We start from the raw sequence: 16,681 nt of genomic DNA, 5'->3' as shown, positions 1-16,681 counted from the left end.
CGTGCCCAGTCAAAAAAAAAATTTTTAAAAATGGTCACGTGACTCAAGGTGCCATCTTGGTTCCAAAATAGCATTTGTTGTTAACGCGTCTGCATGTAAATCCAGCTATTTTATTCATTTATTCCCTGAAAATGACGGGTTGTTGTGTATTTGGATGCACAAATAGACACAACAAGGGCTTCAAGATGTACAGATTCAATTCAGATCTGAACAGAAGAAACCTTTGGGAAAATAAAGTCAGCTGTGTGGGATGGAAACTTTGACTTCATCATCAAAGTTTTGAGAGGTAAATTTATTGTTCAGTCCCATGTACAGTAAAACTCACCTAAACCGTCACTGTATAAACCAGATATTCACAGTCACCAGACAAAAAAGTCCCAAAGTTTTTGTATTTTAGATGTAATAAACACCGTGCATAACGGATTTTGTACAATAGATTTTGTATAACGGGTTTTTCGCTCACATAAGATAAAATGTCCATTTCGATCGCAATGTATTTCCATTATAAACCCCGAGCAGTCTGGATGTGCACAGTAACAAAGGTACAAATTAAAGTTCAGCTGTGACACTCACTGATTTGAGTAAAGTGAGACCGGAGTCATTTCCCTGATTAAAAGTCTGACCATTTATTTTTTTTCACACCATGTTCAGACTTGGACCTGAAGCCTGACATGCACCTGTTAAATCAGACACAAAAGGCTGTCATTTGACACTTTGCTGCTTTCACTGCTTTGTCTGCCATCATATTATAACAGTTTTTGCAGTGTGCATGCTGATTAAAAGTGGATCAGAAAAGTCCACTTACAGCACCAAGTCAGTAAAAGAGGAAAATGTACAGCTTACCTTTGATTTGGAGGTGATGATTGTACAAAGAAAAGCTTGTTGAGGGTCAAATTAATCCAGAATAAAGTATAATCCAGAGATGGAGAACTTTAAAACTGTCACATGCGTCAATGCATGACATGGAATTACAGAACTGCAGAAACATAAAATCAGGCTTTAAATTAATTAAATAAATCATTATAAATTGTAACTTTTTTGTAAATTTGATAGCATAACTATTTTTATATTTATTTTGATAAGCACCTGTACCTGGATGTGTTGCAGTATGTAGTTAAATGATTTTAAAAATGTTAAAAACATAAACGGTTCATTCAGTTGTTCCACGCAGTATACACACCATAATCTGAGTTGACGTCACTCTTTCAATTAAGGAACTCTACCCAGATTTACTCCTCCTCTGTTCTGTATTAAACATGTGTAAGATCTTAATTTTGCTCTCTGAAGGACTTATTTTTAAATAACCTCTTAAGTTTGCTGTCTGAGTGACACACCAGGGACACAACTTTAGATAAATAAATCTAAATTTATCTTCCTTAATGCAAACTGAAAGCAAATCTCTACAATTTGACATACTGTAAATTAATTAAAAATATAAAATCCAGCTTCCTGATGAAGTGGTGTAGAGGAGAATTTTCTTAAAAAGAGGACTTGATTTGATAATTTGATGAAAGAAACTTTTGTATTTCTTCATAATTGATGTAAATAAAGTCCAAGACATATTCAGTGACTTGGAAATGTTCATGTTTCTATCCCCTGACTTGTCTGAAGAAAATTGGCAATAAAACTGATTATAATTTACAGGAATTATCAGGTTTTACAGATTTGCTTTCAGTTTGAGTTTGTGGAAGATAATTTTAGAAATTTTTATTCTTTATATATATATATATATATATATATATATATATATATATATATATATATATATATATATATATATATATATATATATATATATATATATATATATATATATATATATATATATATATATATATATGGTTAGGTTCGGGGAAAAGAGTAAGATTAGGTTATGGTTAAGGTTAGGGTCGGGGGTAGGAGTAGGGTTAGGAATAGTGAGGTAAAAAAACCTGTCGTGAAAATTTGACTCATTTTGTCACGGGAGCACCAAAAAAAAAAAAAAAAAAACATGAGACTGGGCTGCCACAACATATACATTTTTAATAAATTCGCTAAAATCTCATAAAACCTTTGTCCCATTGTTATTATGGGGTATGGTGTGTAGACTTTTGAGGAAAAAAATGAATTTCAGGGCATCATAGTGGCTTAGTGGTTAGCACTGTTGTCTCACAGCACGAGACAACAGTGCTCCACACATTGTTCTGTGTGGAGTTTGCATGTTCTCCCCGGCTTCCTTCCACATCCAAAGACATGCAGGTTAGATGAATTGGAAACTTTAAACTGACTGCAGCTGTGCATGCCACTTTGAATGTGTTTGTCTGTACGTGACCCTGCGACGGACTGGCATCCTGTCCAGGGTGTACACCCCCTCACAACCTGTGACTGCTGGAATAGGCTCCAGTCCCCCCGTGACCCTTAAATGGAGTAAGCAGGTATAGAAAATGGATGGATGAAGATTAATTTTGGAAAAAGGCTGTCACATTAAAAAAAAATGTGGAAAAAGTCCAAGATCAGTGTTAGCTTCGCTTTCGTTTTGTTCCTCTTTCATTGCTTTTGCGCTCTTCATCTGCAGGCTGTTCGGTGATAAAGCTCGTTCATCCACCTTTCTGTGACTTTTTTATTTTTTTCCCTTTGTATGCTGTGTGACCGGCCATTAACACACATCTCCTTGTACTCCTGCCGACGGTCTTCATGTTGCTGACTATCCCAGTTCTTTTTAGCCAACCCCCACTCTTATGTCACCTTGTGCTCCTCCTTTTTCTGAAAGTATTTACCAAATCCATTTCCATCATTTTTGCAAAATAAACTATCATCTGTCCTTCCACATTCCTCTCCTTGATCCCATATGTATATGTTCCTCCAATTTCCAACTTCACACTCATCATCTTGTCAGACAGTCGCTTAACCTCCAACACACTCTTAACATACTCTTCCATTAAAATGACCCCAACTCCACTTCTCATCTCATTCACACCATGATACAACTTCAAACCACCTCCGATGCTCGTAGGTTTATTTCCCTTCCACTTGGTTTCTTGTACACACATTATGTCTACCTTTCTCCTTTCCACACTCTCTGCATTTACCAGTCGTACTGCCAACATTAAAAGGCCCGACTCGCACTGACTGGCACCGGTGCAGTGTTAACCCAGACCTCAATGATATGGTATGTAATTTGGATTTCTGACCTGCATATTTTTTGTGGTTCTTTTACGCTGGATGACCTTCCTTTGTCAGGATTCACGGTGTGGGACAAACCGAACGCTGGACACAGACTCGGAGGTGGAGTAATAAAAAGGCTTTATCTTGAAAAAACAGGCACAGGTTCAATACACTGGTAAACAGTCAGCATGGCAAACGGAATCGGCAGATGTGAGACTGAGGTGTGGTCAAAAACAAGCTGGGTTCAGAGGCAGCAAGTAATAAAGTTATCAGAGTTGAGACAAAATCAGAGTAAATAAAGACGCAAAGTCAAAAATGTCTGAACAGATGATCATGGGGAAACAAGAGCAAAGCAAAAAAGCTGGGATGAGGGCTGTGGCATGAGGAGTAAGCTCAACGAACTGGCAAAGAACACAGAAAGATGCCAGGCTTTAATAACACAAGACGTGATTAAAGAAACGAGACACAGGCGTGTGAGAAAGTTCTGGAAGGGGACGTGGTAGAAAGTGACACAGATGAGGTGAGCAGGTGCAAAGGAATGAAATAAAAAACACAAACCAGATGAAATGAAACCAGGAAAACAAAGGTGAGAACTGAAAAGTGAACAAGAAGACAAAGGCTGGAGCTGAAACTAGAACGGAACTAACGTGTGGCAAAAGTATAACAAACAGAAATTACACATAATAACTACAGTAGTAAAATGCAAAATAAAACCAGTGACTAAAGAATTCATAAACAGAAAATCAAAGACAGAGGATCAAAGACACATGGACACAGACAAGAGACAAAACCAAAATGAAAACCCAGACACAGGGCAGATCATGAAAGTATCTCCCCCCAAACGTCCGACACCGACTCGCAAAAAGATACAAACACGGGTGGAAGGAGGAGGCCCGGAGGAGGGAAACATCAAACAGGAGGACCGGAAGGAGGTTACAGGACCCACCCCCCGCCCCAAACTGACGAGGGCAAAGATGTGGAAGAAAGAGACAAAGATGAGGTGATCCAGTGCAAGAGAGTGTAGTAAATTGAACACTAAGCAGAGAGAAATAAACTGAAAGGGGAATTGCAAACATAATGCAAAAAAAGCCTAGGAAGGAACAAAGAGACAAAACCAGGAAAACAAAGGTGAGAATTGAAAAGTGATCAACAAGAAAATTAAAGGCTGGAGCTTAAACTAGAATGGAACAACAGTGGGAAGAGTATAACAAACAGAAATTACAGGCAATGACTAAAGTGGTAAAAACACAAAATAAAACCACTGAAAAAAAAAATAAAAAATCGTAAACTGAACATCAAAGACAGAGGATCGAAGATTGGGACATGGACACAGACAAGAGACAAAACCCAGATGAAAACCCAGAGACAGGGCAGATCATGACATCCTTACACAACCCTACTCATTTATCTGGGCTTAGAACAGGCACAACTTAACAGAATTTAAGGTGAACTGCTCCATCTAACCTCCTCATTTGTCTGGGCTCGGGACCAGGACATAGAATGTACTGGCTGTACTGTACTTAAGTGTCATTGGGCCTCATGTATCAACGTTGCGTACGGCGATATTTGAGCGTATATGGGGTGTACGCCAAAACGGCTGCGCTACTTGGCATTTATCAATGTGGTCGTTGGCGTACGCTGCGCTGAAAATATACACCAGGTCGAGAGGTGGCGTAAATTATACACCAAAATGAACCAGCACTGGAATCCACATAAAAATGAAGATGATCATACAAATACAAATCAATGCATATGTTACATAAATAACACTTTCCTGATTATACTACATAATAATCAATACAAATCCTGCTTTTGCGGGATTGTTATGGCGCACGATCCGTGGCCACAGCGCAGACTGCAAAGACAGCGCTGCTCGCCTTTTTCTCCAGACTTTGAGCCTGGAGCCAGAGCAACATTTGTCAACAACTGTAGTTTCGTCATTCCCTTAATTCGCCCGTATTGCAACCAGGTTTTGTCGTCTCCATTCGGTTGTCACAATAAAATAAATACAGAAATACATTTAAAAAATAAAGAAATCTGACAGATTAGGCGTGTCTTATTAATTGAGCGAGCAAATATCCACATGTCAAGAATTATTGACATGTGAAAAGAGAATACAGTGGTCCCTCGCTATAACGCCGTTCACCTGTCGTGGCCTCGGAGTCTCACGGAGTATTTAGTCCAATTTTGCAGGCCTTTTTTTTTTTACAGTGTTCTGTGTTCTGCGTATCTGTTTATAAGAATCTTGTTGCCCAGAAGAGAAAAGAGCGCCAACAACTACTCATAACTGTGTTTGTCACACGGAAACAAACACCTGCTGTAGCGAGATGTGAGTGGAAAAGGTGCGGCATCAGGACGCAGAGGCCCGATCTGTGACATACTGGAGAGTCACTATTAATAATTTCTTATGTGTCCGACCTCGTTCGTTGATCGTTAAAATTAATTCGTAGTTCTAAATGCCATCATAATTATTTATAGGAAAACGTTCTATTTTTATTTCTCAAACAAATGTTTGGGCCTGAAAACAGTTTGGTATTATTTTCCTACTAAGGTTTGAACTTTGAGAGTGTTTACACACGAGAGAAAAGTGAGAAAATGTTCATGGCTGATTGAGAAAGTGTATAAACTGTGTAATGAGGGGTTTTACAGCTTTGAAATGTCTATAATAATTGTAAAAAATAACGCTGACTATGTCGCGGTTTCACGTATTTCGGGCTATTTTTTAGAACGTAACTCTGTAACACTTTATTGATTATATACTACAAGCCGCGTGGGTTCGATCCCCCACCGTCGTCCCGGCCACGAAGGTCCTGCTGCTTCAATCTGGCATCACGAACAGGATGTGGGTCACAGAGTATGCTAACATGCACCTGTGACTTCAGGACGAAGTCAAAAATGGTGGGGAGATGTGAGATGTGTAGCGGGATGAAAGTCCCGGGTCCCAATTGAAAAGACGTTCCCGCTAGCTTGGCTAACAGGGAGTTCCCCTTTGGCTGACCTGGTAGAGGCACAGTCTTTTGTGTGAGCCGTGTAGGTTCGATCCCCACCGTCGTCCTGGCCACGAAGGTCCTGCTGCTTCAAATGTATATCATACATCATTAATGACTTTAAAAAATAAGAAATAGGTGTACAACTTTGAATTATTTTGGATCTTTACACAAGGTTAAAACTATGCAATAAAGAATAATAATAATACAAGCAAAGCTCGCTCTATGGCACAGGGAGTCCCAAATAGCAAGTGCCAAATTTTGAGTCCACGATGAAACAGGAAATGTCAAATGTCAAAGATTTTCTGGATTGACACTTCCTGGATTGACAGATGCGATCTCATGGAATCTCGCAGGAACTCAGTGTCAAGTTGACACTGAAACAGGAAGGGCCAAATTTTGACTCCACAGTGAAACAGGAAATGTCAAATGTTGAACACTTCCTGGCATGGGTGGAGCTAAAGCAGAGGCCAGGGTTGCACTGGACTCCCCTGAAATCTGATTGGACACAGATGATTGACATATCACAGCACCATAAGTCTGGTTGAAATTTAAAATCTGTGATTCATATTGACTGCTAGGTTCCTCCTGTCCAGTAGTTGTTGCTGTGTAAAAGTTCTAATCCACCTTAGTAGAAGAAGACAAATGTTTGCCTCAGATTTGAACTGAACACGTCGTTTGAACTATGACACCAGAGTTATATTTGTGAGTAAACGGCCGTATTTTATGCCAGAAATGAGGCCCGGGTTGTTTAAAGCAGCATTTCTCCTTTAATTTGGGATAACTTATATATACGTGTTTCTCCAATGATTTTTAAATGAGCAGGCAGCTGTTGATTAAATAACCTCTTAATTTTGCTGTCTGCACACCAGTGACAACTTTAGATAAATAAAAAAGAAAAATGCTTAAAAAGGCAGGGGGCCTGGGGGGAGGGGGGTTGGGGGGTCTGCCTCCCCAGAAGCTGAAAGGTTTTAGCCATGCTAATGCTTCCCTGAAGCATTTGTTAAAAAAAAAAAAACAGTCTGAAGGACCTCAATGACATGGTGAGATGCTGAAGAGCTTCACTCATTCATGTCTGCAGCATATACATATTAACAATAATTTGGTTTGATACAATGATACAATGATTTTTTTATCATAGGCTTGTATGTTTCCTCATTACAGGCTGGAAAGTCTTGAGTTTATATAACTCATAATACAGAAAATGAATTGTCACTTTCAAATGTACTTTAATATAGAATATAAAAGTGTGAATAAAATATGTTTATTAAAAACCTAAACAGCAAAAAATTTTGAAAACTAGTAATTTCATTGTATCATCTTCCAATGAAGTCAAATGTCAACAACTGTTATTCTGTACTTGAATTTTAGGACGGGTGGTGTGGAGCCAATAGGCGAGAAGCAAGGGTAGAAGTGTGAGCGTGAGAGCCAGAAGCCTCAATATCAGAGACAGTGAATCAAGAAGTGTGGCATATTAGTTAGGAGGAAATGAAACAGGTATAAAGAGGATGAAGAGTGGAAAAGTGGTAGGTCCAGATGACATATTTGTGGAGCTACAGAAATTTCTTGGAGAGGTGGCAGTGGAGTTTTTCACCTGACTGAAATTTTTGGAAATCAAGAGGATGTCTAAGGAATACAGAAGTGTATTGCTACCTATTTGTGAGAATAAGACTAAATGTTCATAACTGCAGAAGGTACAGAGACATAAAGTAATCACAACAATATGATATTTAGGGAAAAAGTAATTGAAGCTAAACTGAGAAAATAGGTGTGAAGATTTGTGATTTCATGCCAGGAAATAGCACAACAGATGTCATGTTTGCTCTGAAAGTCATTTCTTGGAGCATGTGCCAGTGGATTGCTTCACTGCATCCACCATACAAGGTCATGGATAGAAAGCACGCAGGCCTATAACTAGTCCATCCCGCACTTATCAAATGTAGCATCTGCCTGTCACAGCCAGGTAAAATGTAAGTATCCGCTTGGCCTTTTTCAGTTTCTGTGGTCTTCACCTCTGCAGCTAGATCATACACAGAGAAGCAGCCAAAACGCACAGCTGATATTCCCTCACTATGCAAGTGATACTCCTTTGTATTTCCTTCTATTGCTCGTTTGGGGGTTTCAACAACGAAAACATGCATTTTCTTCTCACACATCTCCTTTCGGCTGCTCCCGTTAGGGGTCGCCACAGCAGATCAATCATTTCCATCTCACCCTGTCCTCTGTATCTTTCTTTGTCACACCAACCACCTGCATGTCCTCCGTCACCACATCCATAAACCTCCTCTTTGGCCTCACGCTTCTCCTCCTGCCTGGTGGCTCCATCCTCATCATTCTTCTCCCTATATACCCTGGGTCCCTCCTCTGCACATGTCAAAAACATTTCAATCTCTCCTCTCTTTGTCTCCAAACTGTTCCACTTGTGTTGTCCCTCTGATATGTTCATTCCTAATCCTGTCAATTACTGTTTTGTAAACTTTCCCCTTCACTCTTGCTGATTTTCTTTGGTCACAAATCACTCCTGCCAGCTTTGTCCACCAACTCCACCCTGCCTGCACTCTCTTCTTCACCTCTCTACCATCCTCTCCATTACTTTGGGCATTTGACCTCAAGCATTTAAGCTCATCTACTTTCACCACTTCTACTCCTTGTAATTGTACTATTCCACTGGGCTCCCTGTCATTCAGACATTTGAACTCAGTCTTACTCCTACTGACTTTCATTCCCCTTCTCTCCAGAGCATATCTCCACCTCTCTAAGCTAGATTTGTGTGAGATTTTGGTGGTAGCCATCACTCAGCATTTTCATAAATAGACTTCTTATCTATTTTGGCCCTTCTGAGCTGGCAGCATTGCAACCACTTCTCTCTTGTTGCTGTAAAATTGCACTCTGACTGATAAAGAATGGCAGTTGTAGCTAATGTGACAAAGGGGTGATGGGGTCCCCAGCCATGCTTGACAGCATAGCAAATGCTTTCTGAGCACCCTCTGCTGGATAACCCATGTAATGACACCATTTCCAACAGAAAGTGTTTCACTGTCTTGTTTATTTAGTAAAATAAGTTTTACATGTTTGAAAAATAACGCAAAGACCAATATAGTATGTTAATAAGACTCGTATCGGCTGTCATTATCAGACAACCATTATATTTTTCAGGATCGATGTTTAGGTTTCTTAAGAATAGGTTGGATGACTGCAGATGGAGCCCATACCAATAGTCACAGGGCAGGAGACATTTACACCCTGTACAGACTGCCAGTCCATTGCATGACAGACATATATATGTAACATTTTGCTGGTCTGCCACCTCAAATGTATACGGTATATACATAGCAAGTCTGTTTGGGTGACCTTTTTTCTGTTCCTCTTGAAGTTCAAAGTTTTGGGGTTGGTCCACTTCTGTCTGACTGAAGTGAATGAATGATCAATTGAATGACCTGGGGCCTCAGGTACAAAGACTTGCATGGATTTCCTACTAAAACATGGCATATGCCAAAACCCAGAAACTGGCATAAGCACAAAAATACTCAGATGTATCAAAATGTGCGTGGAATTGAATGTGGAACCAAACTCCTCCCTGGCCACACCCCATTTAAATATGCAATTTCATGCAAATTGGCCCTTTGAGCAGGGATTCCCCATGACAACGCATCAGACAACAAGAACACAGAAAAGAAATTATACTATAGATGACTGGAAATGACGTGGAGACGTGCAGGGACAGTTTATTCGGTATGCAGTTAAACAGATTAATCATGAAACTGGACAAATGTTTGTGGGGGCTACGGAGCGTGTGTGTGTGAACCTGACACGCAAAACAGCGTACACACTGATGTTAAAAAGGTGAGGCACGCCTCTGCTGCAGTGTGACATTCACAATTTACACACGTGTTTATTGACAAATATGGAATACAGGAAGCCTGTTAAGAAGCTCTGAAGCTCACCATCGAACAAAAATAAAAAAAAAAACCTTAATAATAATAAACATATTTGAATGTGCACATGCCCAAATGTGGCCACGCTGGTTTACGTTTGGATAAATTACACAAATACACTATTTTCACAGCGAGCAGCTATAATTGCCCCGTGTGGGATTAATAAAGTTGCTTGATTAATTGAGTAGCTGCCATCATGCACGGTGCCAAATACCAGCCTGATGCACATTTGCACATCACATACGATGTGAACGTGTGTGCATTCAATAACTCAGATTACATGGAAACCGGCTCTCGTTGCAAATGGCACTTTGGGATGGGATGTACCTGATGACCTCAGGTACATCCCATCCCATCCATGTGATTGCGTTCCACACAGCTGGCATGGCTCGGCTCAAAGTTGACTGGCACACTCCTGACTGATCGGACAGCTCACACTGGAATGCCTGTTTCCAGGAAGTGCAGCGTGGTCAGCACCTGTGTGGGCACAGACAACCCCTAGCTCCTCGCTGTATTGCGTGCGTGGAACTCCAGTATCAGTGGCTTTGGTAAACATCATTGGTTTATGAGGCAATTATTGTCATTTGCAAGTAAATCCTTACGTTCCCTGAATACACACTCATGTCAGATTGCACTATTTGCAAGGTCCTCTGACGCTAACGCAGCAACTGTTCGTGCCATTTTCCTCATCACTTTGCACATGGTTTTATAGCCATCCATACAATTGCAAACACATGGGTGTGTTAATTGCTCATCACTGTGTCTCTGGTGTGCACATCACTCTGATGACTTCATGTTTTCACACTATTAACGGTTCCCAGCATCACCTTTTCATGTCTACAATGGAACAATATCTGAGAAACGTGCTTACGCCAGGCAGGATTTTTGCGTGACGCATCACACATTTCCACGGTCATTTCACTTTTGATACATATGAACGTTGGTGTGGAGACGGACAGACGCCATGTTTTTGTGCATAAGCACACTTTGTACATGAGCCCCCAGGTGTGAGTGTGTGTGTGGGTGCGCGTGATGTTCTCTGTATTGTATAGGATTACAAATAATCCAAAGCCAGTAACAAACACAGACTTTGTTCACTGATTCAGTTTCTCAAAACCTCATGTGCTCCTGGTCACGTCTCCATTTCTAATGAATGCAAGATTAACCTTTGCTTGATATTTCCTACTATGTAAATGTTTCAATTATGATTGTTTCTGTTCATTTGAATTTTGATGAAAATATTTTAAAACCTAAAAACAAAATAACTTTACAGTTCTATTGCTATTTTTTGGATGTAAATATTTGAAAATACACAACAAAAGATTTCATTAGTCAGCTCAAAGGACAGCCACATATGTTACATGCCTTCAAAAGACTACTACATATATGGGTATATTATGGACTTTACCAGTATTTTACTACTTCATTCCACAATCAAGAATGTCAGTGGAAAAATATCTTTTCATGCAAGGCATTAGCTTTGCATACAGTAAGGGAGAAGCTGCATGTCATTATCTGGATAAGTATTTGCCCCAAATTCCAGTAAGAAATGAAACATTTTCTCCTTTCTTTTGAGAAATGAGGATGATGAATGTCATCACTACATATGCCCCACAGATAGGTTTTGAGATTAATGAGATAGATTTCTTTTAGGTTAGGTGGTGGAAAGAGTAGTGATTGGGGCAGATGTTAGTGGGCATGTTGGAGAATAGAATAGGGGTGAAGAGGAAGTAATGGGAATGTGGAAGGGGAGATTGTGGTAGATTTTGTAAAAAGGATGGAAATGACTGTTGTGAATTTTTACATTAAGAAGAAGGAGCACTGAAGTGTGGAGGAAGGTGCACACAGGTGGCTGGGGAGAGCATAGCTAGACAGCATCTGTACAAATTTTCTTCCTCCTTTTGAGAATTGGTGATGTCAGAACAGCTTTTCTGCTTGATTTTTATGAATATGCATTTATCCTGGCATGATGGAAACACCACCAAAATCACTGTAGATTTTATAGACAGCAGAATACAAAATATACTTTGTCATTGCAACAAAAAAAAAAGAGGGCAGCCACAATCCTGTGCCTGGAGACCAACTCATGGTCTACAGACATTAGGACCTTTCACACTGAAGTTATTTTTTTCATAAGTTCTTAGGATTGTTGGAGTAAGAACCTCTTTTTGTGTTCACATCTCACAAATCTGGGGGTGCTCATTCTTTCATTTTCTATACCTGCTTGCTCCAGTCAAGGGTCACAGGGCCACTGAAGCACCTCCCAGCACTCATTTAAATAACCAGAACCTGTAATTAAGAGAAGGAAAACACACAGAAAAACCCTGATGCAGGTGTGGTGAGCCACATCAGTATTCAGCTTCTAGAAAAGATGACAAATACGACTAATAGCACCATGGTTAAAACCCATGACCTACAAGTTCCAAACACGACCAGCTTCAGGAACGATCCATGATGGAGCACCTGAAAATGTCTTAGGAAGAGATACTCCTGATTGGGGTCTACTAAAAGCAGAAAGCCCATAAAAATCAGTACCTTTAACATGTACACTGAACAAACCTCTCCACTTAGAAGAACTCGTGCACTGTGCCAAATCCAACATCAACATTACAGAGGCTTGCAAAAGTATTCAGCCCCTTGGTATTTCACACATTTTAATTTGTTTATGGCATTTCAAAAGCAAAAACTAAATCAGGCTTCTCAATATAAAAATTTATAAAATTATTGTCCCTTAACCCAAACTCAAAGCAAATCTGTACAATTTGATGTAAATTAATAAAAAAATATAACAGCCAAGACGATGGGTTGCATAAGTAATCAGCCCCTTTGGTATAATACCTGTAAATAATCAGTTTAATTACCAGTTTTCTTCAGACAAATCAGGGGATGGATACATGAACATTTCCAAGTCACTGAATATGTCTTGAACTTTATTTACATCAGTTATGAAGAAATACAAACAGCATGACACTCTGTGGTAGAAACACCTTGGTTATGACCTCATCTCTTGCTTACTTAGGGTCTGCTCCTTTCTCTGCCCCTGAGCAAGGCAGCATCATTTGGAGTTGGTCCCCGGCCGCTGGACTGTGGCTGCCCACTGCTCCTAGTGGTTGAATTGTGTCTAACTGTAATTAGGATGGATTGAATGCAGAGGACAAATTTCTTGGTAAAGGTTTGGGCACCCCTGATAATTTTCATGATTTTCCTTTATAAATCATTGGTTGTTTGGATCAGAAATTTCAGTTAAATATATCATATAGCAGACAAACACATGGAGCAACACAGACAAGAGAACATACAGAATACACAGAAAGGACCTGGGTATTTGTTAGGACCAAACCTACAACAGTCTTGATGTGAAGGTTACAGAGCCTGGTCCCACTGTGGAACCAGGCTCTGTAACCTGGGACAAGCTCAGGCTAAATATGCAAAATATCTACAGTAACTCAATATAAAACAATGCAAAGAACTGTTTAAGTAAACATGGAACCAAAATCAGTTTGTATTCAAACAGCCCATGAAACAATATTTGAAAATCATTTTAGTTGTCAAAAGTGCCTTGTCATTTCAATTTAGGATTCTTCACCATTTTAGTGAAAGTGATTTTCATTAAATAAACAGATTAAATTATCATCGAGTTTGTGCCATATTGTTGTGAAAATAAAAGGCAGCATACAGCTAAATGCTGCTTGAGGTTTCAGCATTAACACAAACATCATGACTTTTTTATTACTTTAGCAGAAGCATCACTCTCTTCAGTGAAAAGCAGCATTTGAATCAAACTCCACTTTTATTGGCGTAGCTGTCAAAAACTATGAGAAAAGTAATGTAAAGGACTCAGAGGTTAACCAATACGCACAGTGGCAAGAAAAAGTATGTGAACCCCTGAGCTGTTACATGTCTGAATGTTACATTAAAAATATGTAAAAAGAAAAGAGTCAGGCTTCTGCATATAAAAAATTCTGAAATAACACCATTAAAATTAATTGTAAATCTCAACAACTTGGCATGAACAGAATAAAAATATAAAAGACAAAATGATGGGTTGCAGAAATACTGTAATTGTCACTTTAGTATAACACAAATAAATCACCACTTTTACAGCCAGTATCCCAGTCCGAGGATGGATACATGAACATTTCCAAGTCACTGAATATGTCTTGGACTTAATTTACATCAGTTATGAAGAAATACAAACAGTATGACATTCTATGGTAAATCTGCATGGAGCAGGCAGTTCTCAAAAACTGAGTGACTATGCAAAGAGACGAGTGAGGAAAGCCACCAAGACACCCCTGGAAAAGCTTCCGTGGCTACAATTGGAGACATTGTGCGAAGTGCAAGTTTTGCATTTTCCATCACAGCTTCATGATGAAGTGGTATAGAGGAGGATTTTCATAAAAAGACGATAATTCAGGCACAATATGCCAGAAGGCACATGGGAGATGCAACCATAGATTTGAAAACCTGTTTTGATGTGTGAAAATACATCTATGGTCTACTCCACTATGGACGTGTGAGTCTTGATGCCAAAACTTGCACTTGTGCACAATTTCTTCAATAGCAGCCACTGAAGCCGAAACTTCTTAAGGGTTGCCTGGATGTCTTGGTGGCTTCCCTCATTAGTGTCCTTCTTATACAGTCACTAAGTTTCTGAGAACTGCCTCCTCCAGACAGATTTACCATTATAGTACCATCCTGTTTGTATTTCATAATAATGGTAAATGAAGTCCAAGACATATTCAGTGGAAACATTGGTGTATCCATCCCTGACTTTTCTGAAGAAAACTGTAAAAGTGATTACTTGGTTCCAGTAAAGGAGCAATTACTTCTACAACCCATCAGTTTGGCTTTTATATATTTGTTTTTGGACTTAATTTCTTGTAGAAATTAATTTTCATTTTGAGTCTAAAGAGCATCATTTTTGAAATTTTTACATGCAGAAGGCTGATTTTTTTAATGCCGTTTCAACATTTAGATGTGTAACAGTTCAAAGACTTACAGACTTTTCTATCCACTGTCATTTGTCCAGCTTGGATTTAGCATCCTGACTATTTATGAATGAAAACATCAGCTGGATGTGGACATTCCCACTGCGCCGGTGCTGTTTCTGTCACTAAGATCAGACTCTCAGACTGTCTTTGTTGAACTATAACATCTGTGTACAGTATTATTTCACAGTATCACAACAGTAATGTCCAATCAGGTGAGGAGTAACAGTCATGGCCAGAGTATTCTTCAAAACTTGACATGTTTGAAATCACTGTTAGCCAGGTTGATCTGCTCTTTTCAATTGCAAATATTATCTGGACTCAAGTCCTTCAGCTCTCTGCAGCCAAAGTAGTAGTATGATAACTGTTAAAAAATAGTCCTTGCTTACTTCCCTCTTTAATGTAGCAACAACAAATATTGGTACCAGTCAGTGATTGCACAGTTTTTCCCGATAGAATATTGGCAGGACGTAGCATTGATTTAGGTTCTTTGTGTACATAGGAAGGGATCGTGGGTAACTGCTTTGGAGTTACAGCTTTACAAATATTTGTACTGCAGGCCAGCTGTGTTTATCACAGTCAAAGCTTCAGTCAGGTGTTACTACTGCATTCTGGATTACAAAAAAAAAAAACAGCCAACAGTAATAGTGCCAGTCAAAATTTAAGCTGTAAACTAACCATTTTAGTTATGGAAAAATCGAGGTTTATACACACACATACAGTCACCAGCCATTTTCATTAGGTACACTTTGCTAGTACTGTGGTTGGACCCCCTTTTGTCTTCAGAACTGTCTTAAATCTTCATGGCACAGATTCCACAAGGTGTTGGAAACAGAGACTTTGGTCCATGTTGATGTGATAACATCACGCAATCTCCCATTCTACCAGTCTGCCCATTCTCCTCTGACCTGACATCAACAAGGTATTTTCATCCACTCACTGGATGTGTTCTCTTTTTTGGACCATTTTCTGTGAAACCTAGAGATGGTTGTGCATGAAAATCCCACAAGTAATTGAACAGGTGTACCTAATATAGTGGCCGATACATATATATACATACATATACATATATTATATTATATATACATATACATATATTATATTATATATACATATATATATATTATATTATATATACGAGGGCTGTCAATAAAGTTACGGTCCTTTTTATTTTTTTCAAAAACTATATGGATTTCATTCATATGTTTTTACGTCAGACATGCTTGAACCCTCGTGCGCATGCGTGAGTTTTTCCACGCCTGTAGGTGACGTCATTCGCCTGTGAGCACTCCTTGTGGGAGGAGTCGTCCAGCCCCTCGTCGGAATTCCTTTGTCTGAGAAGTTGCTGAGAGACTGGCGCGTTGTTTGATCAAAATTTTTTCTAAACCTGTGAGACACATCGAAGTGGACATGGTTCGAAAAATTAAGCTGGTTTTCAGTGAAAATTTTAACGGCTGATGAGAGATTTTGAGGTGATTCTGTCGCTTTAAGGACTTCCCACGGTGCGAGACGTCGCTCAGCGCTCTCAGGCAGCGTCATCAGCCTGTTCAAGCTGAAAACCTCCACATTTCAGGCTCTATTGATCCAGGACGTCGTGAGAGAACAGAGAAGTTTCAGAAGAAGT

Source organism: Thalassophryne amazonica, chromosome 21 (genome assembly GCF_902500255.1).
Source record: "Thalassophryne amazonica chromosome 21, fThaAma1.1, whole genome shotgun sequence".
NCBI lineage: Eukaryota > Metazoa > Chordata > Actinopteri > Batrachoidiformes > Batrachoididae > Thalassophryne > Thalassophryne amazonica.
Note: the sequence above shows the minus strand (reverse complement) of the source record.